At 44.8% G+C, this 11,170-nt stretch overlaps 1 non-coding gene across 1 annotated transcript; it reads right to left on the reverse strand.

The window, feature by feature from the left end:
• Nucleotides 1-1,944: 1,944 nt before the first annotated feature.
• Nucleotides 1,945-2,127, reverse strand: LOC138790159 (U2 spliceosomal RNA). Its single transcript, XR_011362864.1, has one exon. It is a non-coding gene; the product is annotated as a U2 spliceosomal RNA (small nuclear RNA).
• Nucleotides 2,128-11,170: the final 9,043 nt, after the last annotated feature.

The raw sequence follows: 11,170 nt of genomic DNA on the forward strand, positions 1-11,170 counted from the left end.
TGCCCACTGTCCTGGTGCTAGTGTGATTTGGGGGTTCTAGTATAGAAGCTAAGGGTTTATATGAAAAAAAAAACCCGACCAGGTATCATCTAGAATACATCCTGTGGCGACCTGACACCGATAGTTTCATTGCTGCAATGCAATGATATCGATGATAAATCGCTGTCATCTGCTAGCAATTTTAGCCAAAAAAAAGGTCAGAAAGTGGGAAGTTGTGAGGCGATTGAGAGCAATTTTGCAGAGTGCAGAGATGTGGTTTTAGAAATTCTTTGTAAAATGTTTTCCTCATTTCGAGGTCACAGGCAATAAAAGGAAAGTGTTAGCTGTGCTTTAGTACTGTATTATAATGGATCATCAGTGCCTGGGGTCAGGGCTGTCTGGGAAATTGAATTAGCCCTAACCCAGAAATATAGAATTATGTTGATATTTCTTTTAACCGTTACGTTATCTTCAGGGTGGTGTTAAAATCAGTCAGTGTATTCATGCAGTTAGTAAGGTGTGAATGATTTCTGGAGAGCTAGCAAAGATGTATATCAGAGTACCTGCCGTTGCTATACAGTATAAGGTATATAGAAAGAGTGGGGTTTGCTCATTTTGGCCACATCCTTTTCACTGCACTTAATGTTAAATTAGGATTCTGAGAGGTGCAAAATTTCCCACCCCTAAGGATGTATGCATCACCACTCACTATTGTACAGGAGTGGGAATCCGGCGCTAAACAGAATTCCCTGCTCCTGTGTGTACATTCTGTGGCATTTCAGTTGTGTATTGTACTACGTATGTAATAACTCCCCACTAACTCCCCACACTAGAGCAGCACAGGTCTCTTGCTGTGGGATGCATACAATGAAGTCACTTTACTGCGCGCCTCCAGCACGGTAAGAGTTGTACCTTTCTAGGTTGTTGGTAAATATTCGGCCTAAGTGCTGGAGCACTGGAGCCAAGGAGAAGCGTAGTAGTATTTTTACTATTTTTGGTATTTTATTTAGTATGATCCTACTATGGGCATCCAGGGAAAGAAGGGGAAGGGGACTGGAGCATGTATTTAATACTCTACTACTGGGGCATCTACTTAAAGGAGAATTCCCATCTGAGTTTAGTGTCCCCTAACCTTAGAACAGGGGTGCGATTGCCCTGCAATCAATGGAGTGCTCCCTTAGGGTAGTATTACACGGGCCGATGGGGGCCCGATAATAATTAAAAAACGAGCGCCGATCCAGCAGATCGGCGCTCGTTAACAATTATTATTCGGCTCCCATTTACTGGGCCTACTCCACGGCCCAATTATCGTTTAACAAGTGCTGCATGGACATCGTTATCGATGTCCTTGCAGCCCTTGCTTAAACTGTATACATTACCTATCCATGCTGTAGGGGTCCTCTTGCGGTCTTCTCCCCGGGTCTGCGCGCTCCAGCTTCAGCACGGCCTGTCTCAGCTGACAGGCCGCTCAGCCAATCATTGCCTGAGGCAGCCCTGGCCAGTGATTGGCTGAGTGGCCTGTCAGCTCAGACAGGCCGCTCTGAAGCTAGAGCGTGTGGGACCTGGGGAGAAGAAGACCGCAAGAGGAGCCCTACAGCTTGGATAGGTAATGCAAATCGGCAGCCGCCAGCTGCGCACCGCTATTACACGTAGCAATGCGTGAGCCGCGCCCGACAATTATAGGTTCAAACCTATATCAATAATCAGCCGATGATCGTTGTCATCGGCTGATCGTTGTTTTCATTCCACGGAGCGATAATCGGCCAATTATCACTCCGTGGAATAGGCCCCTTACTGAGATATAATGCACTGTGCCCTCTTAATGAGGTATAAGGCATTGTGTCCCATCATGAGATATAATTCACTTTACTCCCTTTGACCCCTTGCCTCTGGAGCATATTTTGGCCTTATTGACCAGGCCAGTTTTCATTTTTGGGTTTTCCTTTTTTTCTCCCGGCCTTCTTTTTTTAGTGCACTGAACCTGGAAGCACTGTAATACGAGGTCTGGAGAGGACAGAGCAAGCTGTTTTCATCTCCCTGTTCTAAAAATCCGTTTATTATATGGTCCCCAGATAGGGGACATATCAGATATTAAACTGATAGGAAAAAGATACAACACTTGATCTTAGCCAAAAGCAGAGAAGCGAGTCCTCCTAGCCTTCTAATAGCCATAGCGCTTATATTTCTCTACCTACAGGGCTGGTTGAAGTGTCATTTATTTAAAATATGTTTTAAATTTTTTATGTCCCCTAGGGGTCTATTGGATGCAATCATTAAATTGCTAACACTGGTCAATGCTATGCCATTGCATAGAATTGATAATCGTTATCTGCGTTCTTCTCATAGAGTCTACCTGATGCAGACTCTATTAGAAGATCACCAAGCTGACTGCATGGAGGTAAGTATAAGATCTGGCAAAATAATGATATTGACAGTAAGCGCAATAATAAGCAATCCTAGGTAATATACCTAGGATTGCTTATTATTGCGCTTACTGTCAATATCATTATTTTGCCATATTTAACCCCCTATGAACTGACGGGTGTTCATTTCTTTGACGAATAGCAGCATAATTGAGTGTCGCGCTAGTGTGAGGTTACACCTCAACATTTTATAAGTATAAGATCTCTGGCAGACAGGGAAAACATCGGAGAGTGACAGGAGCTTGGCATTTTAGGGGTTATAGGCAGGCGGCAACATGATCGCCGTGACCCGTCATTAAATGTAAGAACCTGGTTGCTATAAGCCTCCTCAGTTCTCACGCTCTATGAAGCAAGCTCAGCTCCTGTACATCATAGAGCCCCTGTGCAATATGATGTGCCAGGATGTTATGATGCGGGTATCACAGCTTTTCATGACGTCCCAGGAGGTTATTTTTCGTCAAGGGGGTAATGAGGTATAAACCATTGCGTCCCCCTAAATGAAGTATTATGCACTGCACCCCCCCCTTAATCAGGTATAATATACTGCACTCCCTCATAAAGAGATATAATGCACTGTTCATCCCTTAAAGATAAATAATTAACTGTGCCTCCTTAAAGGAAAAGTCCAGTCATAGCCAACTGGTAACAGCCGTCAGGGGAAGGGGAGAAAACAACAATCAAAGATTGCTTACCTCTCCCTGTGCCCGCCATGCGCCTCTGGACCAGCCAGGTCGACAGCTCAGGATATCCCGGAGCCTGGTGGGGGTCCAGAGCTGCCGTCCATCGCTGCAAAAGCACAGAGAGAGGTGAATTAACATTGTTTCCTATGTTCCCTCTGTGCCCTGCTGTTTCTGAAAAAATGTTGTCTCTGGACTTCTGCTTTAATGAAGTATAATGCACTGCATCTCCTCTTAATGCACTGTTCTAACCCCTGGTAAGGTATAATGCATTGCATCCATGATGCATCAACTTAAACAGGTATACACAAGACATACGCAAGAGCGTCCACATTATTCTGCAATAATATACTGCATTATACAAGCAAAAAAAAAAAAAAAAAAAAACCTGGAGAGTTTATTTAACCCTTAGGGGACACAGCCAGTTTTCATTTTTGCGTTTTCGTTTTTCCCTCCTCGTGTATATAAGGCCATAGCGCCTGCATTTTTCCACCTAGAGACCCAAATGAGCCCTTATTTTTTGCGCAACTAATTGTACTTTGCTAAGGCAGATGTAATTTTTGCCTAAAATGTGCCGGGAAACCAGAAAAAAATTATATGTGTGGTGAAATTGAAAAAAAAAAACGCATTTCTTTTATTTGGGGGAAATGTGTTTTTACGCCATTCGCCCTGGGGTAAAACTGACTTGTTATGCATGTTCCTCAAGTCGTTACGATTAAAACGATATGTAACATGTATAACTTATATTGTATCTGATGGCCTGTATAAAATTCAAACCGTTGTTAACCAATATACGTTCCTTAAAATCGCTCCATTCCCGGGCTTATAGCGCTTTTATCCTTTGGTCTATGGGTCTGTGTGAGGTGTCATTTTTTGCGCCATGATGTGATCTTTCTATCGGTACCTTGATTGCGCATATATGACTTTTTGATCGCTTTTTATTACAATTATTCTGGATTTGATGCGACCAAAAATGCGCAATTTTGCACTTTGGGATTTTTTTGTGCTGACGCCGTTTACCGTGTGAGATCAGGAATGTGATTAATTAATAGTTCGGGCGATTACGCACGCGGCGATAGCAAACATGTTTGTTTATTAATTAATTAATTTATTTTTATTTATAAAATGGGGAAAGGGGGGTGATTCAGACTTTTATTAGGGGAGGGGGTTTTGTGTTATTAAAAATACTTTTTTCTTTTACTTTAGACATATACTAGAAGCCCCCCTGGGGGGCTTCTAGTATATGCACTCTGATCTCTCATAGAGATCCATGCAGTATAGTTATACTGCATGAATCCATGAGATCGGTGTTCTATTACTTTTGGCTGCTGCAGCCAAAAGCAATAGAATGCCGAGCCGGGATCAGCGCCATTACGGAGCAGACCCCGGCCCGGTATGGATGCAGGGATCGCCCCCCCGCAATCGCGCCGCAGGGGGGCGATCCCCCCACTAGACCACCAGGGATGTGTAACCGCAAGTATTTAGAAGCAGCTGTCAACTTTGACAGCTGCTTCTAAGTACTTAATTAGCGGGCACGGCGATCGGACCGTGCCCGCTAATAGCCGCGAGCCCGGGCTACTCGCGGCACCCGGGATCGCGGCAGTTCAGAGGGTGGTCGCCGCGCGACCCCCCTCTGAACTCCCATAGCGGCACGAGGACGTTAAATAACGTCCTGGTGCAGCTATGGGTTAAACCAGCAGGAGCAAGTAGATTAATAATAATAATAATAATAATAATAATAATAATAATAATATTATTCACCAATACATGTAAGCTATGAATCCAACAAAGTTTGCATGAAAGGCAGGTATAAAGTGAATATATAGCACATCTAACACCATTAGGATCCAAAGCCAAATTATACAACCCTAGTTAATCTCCCAAGACAGCGCATTGCTAGGTCTGAGTTTCCTTGCTTGCACGCTCATGTATCACTCCTGCTAACACAATCATTAACATTGCTGTCCATTTGGTTTTAATTACAGGTCCTTGATGTCAAGGTTGTTACTTGAAGCTATAGTAATTTGCTGAAACTGTAAGTTGTTCACTAATTAAATACTATTGATTGACTTCTTTCTTGGATAGCTAAATAGTGAAATAATTCTACATGGCCATATTTTAAAGGGGTTTTCCAGCGCTACATAAACATGGCCACTTTTCCCCCTCTCTTGTCTCCAGATTGGGTGGGGTTTCAAATTCAGTTCCATTGAACTTAATTGCAAACCACACCTGACCTGGAGACAAGAGAGGGGGAAAAGCGGCCATGTTTTTGTAGCATGTGAGGGCTTTTTTTTTTTCAGGAACAACTGTACTTTGTAATGGCGCCTCTCATTCTACCATAACATGTATTAGTTACGTGAATAACTATACAATATTAGTTACGTGAATAAAAATTGGTGAAATTGGAAAAAAAATGCAATATTGTAACCTGTGTCTACGTAATGCACTTTATGGTAAAAGTGACATGATACCAATATTTTATAGGTCAGTCCAAACACATTTACACAGATTTTCTAATGTTTTCTTTTTTTATTTTTATTTTAAATCATTGGATGTTTTCATAAATTTTTATAAATTTTTGGGTGTATAAGGTAGCAAAATCCAGGCACTTTTTTCCCCTCTATTCATTTACGCCATTTGCCATACAGGTAAATAATGTTTGTTTATTTAATTACTTGTATATGTCTTATTTATATAATTTGATTTTAATTTTTATTCGGGGAGGGGCTTTTAGGTATTTTAAAAACATTTTTACTTTTTATCATAGCATAGATCAGTGTTATCTGCGTTCTGCACATGCTCTGTGTTTTACTATGTTCACACTACATAAGTTCCACAGAAATTAAAGCCGTTGTTAGAATGGCCGTGATTTCTGCAGTACTTACGCAGTGCTGCAGGCTGAGGGAATGCCGGCCGGAGGGTATACACATAGGGCCACATGTATCATCCGGCGAATGGATGATTTTCGGCGGAAAGTGACGATTTGCGTCTTTTTTTAAGCAAAAATGGCGGATTTGCGAATAAAATATTCGCAAATCGGCACTTTCCGCCGAGTACGCCAGGGGGCGGAAAAGGGGCGGAGAGTGGGCCAAAATGTACGCCGAAAACCTACTCCAGTCCTCAGCTGGCGTAGGTTTTCGGCGGTGCGCAACGGCGCGCACGGGATTTATGTAGAGGCATAAATCTCCGTAGCGCCGGAGCTGCGGGGGCATTTTTACGTCCGGCGTAAAAAACGCCGGACTTAATAAATTCCTCCCATAGTATACACTCCGGCCGGGATCCCTAGGGGTGCCGTAGAAAACTGACATGTCAGTTTTCTGCGGCAGCTATTCAGCTGCACACTCCCTTGCGCCCGCATCAGAACTCAGCAGCGCTATAGGTCATCTGGCCAGTACTGCAGTACCGGCCTGTCTCAGACTACGCGTGACCATAGCCTAATACTGTATGTACTGCTGGCTACCGTGCTGTTCATTCAGACACCGAGGACTGCTTCCTTGCAGCACTGCAAGGCCTGCTCTCACAGCATACAGACATTGCACAGCACCACTGCCGTTACATTGTTCCAGGAGCAGCAGGAGGCTACTATATCTGCTTGTGCTGCACTTCTGTGTGTGGTGGGCCAGCGCCCTTGTGTGCCAGTTACCTGAATCTAAGGTAGATAATTACACAACTAGGTCGTCAGGTACGGGTTTAATCCCTGCCTGAGCAGCTACAAAGGAGGAGCCCCAACCGAGTGTAGCAATGTATTCTGCCCGAACTTGAAGAGATATACTTTATAGTAGGGGTGTCAAATTCAAATAGACAGTGGGCCACAATTAAAAACTTGTACAAACTCATGGGCCAACCTTGATATTCATTGAAGCACACGAGCAGCATATCTGGAACTTTCAGAGCGGCGTACAGCATTCCTGCCACTGTCAGAGCGGTGTGCGTCACCAAGCACTTTGCACTATGATAAATGGTATGATGAATCCCCACAATGGTGCCCCATATAGTAATCAGCCCCCCAAATATGGTTTTCCATATAGTGCCTCACATAGTAATAGTGTCCCATATAGTAGCCATCCCCCCACAATAATTTCCCATATAGTAGCCATCCCCTCACAATAGTGTCCAATATAGTAGCCCTCACCCCACAAAAGTGTTCCATATAGTAGCCAGCCCCCTACAATAGTGCCCAATATAGTAGCCAGGTCCCACAATAGTGCATGATATAGTATCCAACCTTCCACAGTAGTGCCCCATATAGTAGACAGACCCCCACAATAGAGACCCATATAGTAGCCAGACCTCCCAATAGTGGCCCATATAGTAGCCAGCCCCCCACAATAGTGCCCAATATAGTAGCCAGCCCCCACAATAGTGCCTCATATAGTATCCAACCTTCCACAATAGTGCCGCATATAGTAGCTAGACCCCCACAATAGTGTCCCATATAGTTAGCCAGCCCCCACAATAGTGCCCCATATAGTAGCCAGCCTCCCACAATAGTGCCCCATAAAGTAGCCAGCCTCCCATAATAGTGCCCCATGTAGTAGCCATCATTCCACAATAGTGCCCCATGTAGTAGCCAGCCCTCCCACAATAGTGCTCCATGTAGTAGCCAGCCCTCCCACAATAGTCCCCACGCAGTAGCCAATCCTCCCATAACCGTCTCCATGCAGTAGCCAGTCTATGCCTTGAATGCCGCTGATCCCTCTACTAGGAACAGGGGCACATTTCTTCCTCTTGCTGCCTGTGGAGAACGGCCATCTCTTCGGGGCCTGGAATGTACAATAGTCAGAGCCTGCCAGAATCTGTTAGTTTACACCTTATTTCCTGCATGGAGCTTTGGCTCACGTGCCAGGAGGAGAGGAGGGGGAGAAGCCAGATCTGCCTGCAGCCTGAACCTGTCACCCCTGGATACGGCCCCTATACTTACGCCATCCTGCCGGTCCTGCTCCTAATGCCGATTCTGCCATGGAGAAACGGCCGTCCGTGCAGATGAGAAGTCCAGAGTCCAGAAGACCGCCAATATTGTAATATGTTGCGGTTTCCTGTCGACGGGCCAGCTCTAGGAAATCAATAGATTTTTTAGGTGGGCCAAAAATAGTGGCGTCATGAGCCAAATTTGGCATTCGGGCCAGAGTTTGACATGACTATATATTTATAGTGAGAAGTTTACTTGTAGTTGTGTTTAGACTGTGTCCGACCACCTTGTGTCCTACAGTGTCGAGTGACCCGTCCTGTCAGGGTACTAAAAGCTCCAGCAGGGGTTATCTGGGTGTTGCTAAGTGTCCGGGGGTGTCCCAGTTACCTGCACTGTGAGATAGGATACGTAGACCTTCTTTACGGTAGCTTTGTCCTATTCAGGCTAATTCCTCTTGTACTTAGGATACTGCCCTGCACTTCTTCAACGTCTATTTGGCGTGGGTTACGGTGTTCCTGGACTCTTCTCCCCTTAAAATGCTTAGCGTGGGGGGGGGGCGTGTCTAGCCGTCGGAGCGGATGGCTGTGTAGTGAGAATGCTCCATCCTCACTAGCTTATACATTAGCGACTGGGACCGCAACTAAGTCTCTGACCACCTGATCGGACCTGCACAGTGGGGAACTGCTTCTCCCCCCTGGCCACCCTACAGGAGGACAATGAGGGAGATATATGCAACTCGGCACAGCCGACGGGGAATACTGAACCTGACCGCTGTGTGAGAGAAGGCTGCAGCAGCACATCGGGCTCTCCACTTCCCTCCCCTGCAAGCCTCAGTCCAACCAGGCAGAAACATAAGGACAGTGACACAGGGGCTGATTTAACCTCTGCAGTGCCGGGGGCTGACATTGCCATTGACTTTCCACCTGATGATGCCCCTGTCACCATGGCTAATATTAAACTGATGTTCTCAGCCCAGAGGGGGTCACTAAAACAAGATATTAATGAAGCCATCCACCCCCTGTCTACTGCTTTGCAACAGCTTGAGGGGAGGATTGACCATGCTGAAGTGAAAATGGGGGAATTCTCTGATGCTCATAACTCACTTGTCGATTCCCATGACGAACTAGCTGAAGAGGTGAAATACCTGAGAGATAAAATAGTGGACTTAGAGGATCGCTCAAGGCGATATAATACAAAAAAAAATATCTGAAACAGTCCCAGATTTGCTTCCAGAGGAAGGACGTTTTGCCCGACTGCCCCAAACGAGAAATAACTGTAGACAGGGCACACAGAGTCCCGCGCCCACGACACCTCCCTCCTGACACGCCCAGGGATACGCTTGCCCGTATACACTTTTTTATGTGAAAGAGGCGCTTATGCAATCCACCAGAAAGAAAACAGCGATTCCTGATTGATAAGTATAAAGAACTTGCCGTCTTTGCAGACCTCTCAGCGGCTACGCTGCAATGGTGACGATCCTTGCTACCTGTCACCACTGCCTTGAGAGAAGCACAAGTGTCTTACAGATGGGGATACCCCAATAAGCTTCTGGTTTTCAAGGACGGAAAGATCTCAGCCGTTAAAACCCTGGAAGAAGGGACTAAGCTTCTCGCATCCTGGAACATCCTCGCTGCGGAGCTACCTCCGCAAAAGGACCCACAGAGAGCACGGTCCGATTGGAGATACTCACCTACTACCAGATGCGGTCGAGGCCGCACTCGTTGAGGACATTACCTTATGAGAACTTTCTTTCAACTGGTTACACGAGTCGCTCCGTTCCGACTCTACACAAACTCTAGTCCACCTCGACTTCGGGTTTCCGAAGAGTCTTTTGTTTTTGTGCCACATTTTGGCACCGTGTGTGTGTGTGGTGTTTAACCTAATTGACTGTCTTCGGTTGCTGGCTTTGTAGCCTCTTGTTTATCTCTATGTTTGATATGTTATTTTTGTTTCCTTTTTCTTTCTTTGCAGGAACTGTTGTATTTTTTAACATGACGCAGACTGTTGGTTGCGATGGAGGCCGCCGCCTGAGATTCACTTTTGACAATCGCCTCACGAGCCACTGGTATATACTAAGCTTATACTCCCACCATGGTGATTAAGTTGCTATCATATAATGTTAGAGGTTTAAACTCTCCTCAACGACGCTCACACTTTTGGTCAGAAGTTAAACAATAACAGTGTGACATTGTATGCGTCCAGGAGTCACACATTGTCCAATCGGATGCACATAGAATTAAACACCCTTCCTTCCCTATCATCTGTCGCTCCCACTTTACTACAAAGCGTAGGGGCGTCTTTATTGCCTTTAAAAATTCACTGGCACAAATACAAGTACAAGTACAAATCCACGCACAATACCCAGACCCCGGCGGTAGATACATAATTGTAATATGTACAATTAATAACGTAGAGTACACGATTTGCTCCCTGTATGCACCTAATGAGGGCCAGCTTCAGTTTATTCACAAAGTCAATCTTTTAGTTAACAAATACAAGAAAGGATATGTCCTCTATTTCGGTGACTTTAATTTAGTTCCGGATTTACTTAGTGACACTACACATAAACGTAATAGACCTCGCCCCCATTAGACCAATTCCTCTGGGATAATGAATTGTATGACACGTGGCGAGTACAACATAGCACAGAGACCGATTATTCCTTCTTTTCTAATGCAGCTAATTCCTACTCCAGAATCGACCTGATAACAGTGGACTTTCCTCTTCTCTTATTGGTCGACTCGACATCTATAGAAACTAAGACATGGTCGGATCATTGCCCGATATCTGTCAGCCTTAGGGAATCCCATAACGTTTCCCCTACCTACCTCTGGTGCTGTAACTCCCATCTCCTATCTCATTCTGAGCATGGGGAAGTTATCAAGACAGCCTTAACCCAATATTTCAAAGAAAATGATATAGACGATATCAACATCAACACGTTATGGAATGCCCATAAGGCAGTCATTAGAGGGATATGTATGAAAGTAGGATACCAAGTAAAAAAGGCTAGAACAAAGGATATTAAGGAACTATTGACCAAAATCCAAAGATTAGAATTCCAACACAAATATTCTAATTCCCCCACACTCCTCCAAGAAATAACATCCCTTAGACACAATCTTCGCCTACTGATGCTACATGATTATGAACGAAAAACTAAATCTCTTTATTACGCAGAA

This window comes from Dendropsophus ebraccatus, chromosome 4, assembly GCF_027789765.1.
Source record: "Dendropsophus ebraccatus isolate aDenEbr1 chromosome 4, aDenEbr1.pat, whole genome shotgun sequence".
NCBI lineage: Eukaryota > Metazoa > Chordata > Amphibia > Anura > Hylidae > Dendropsophus > Dendropsophus ebraccatus.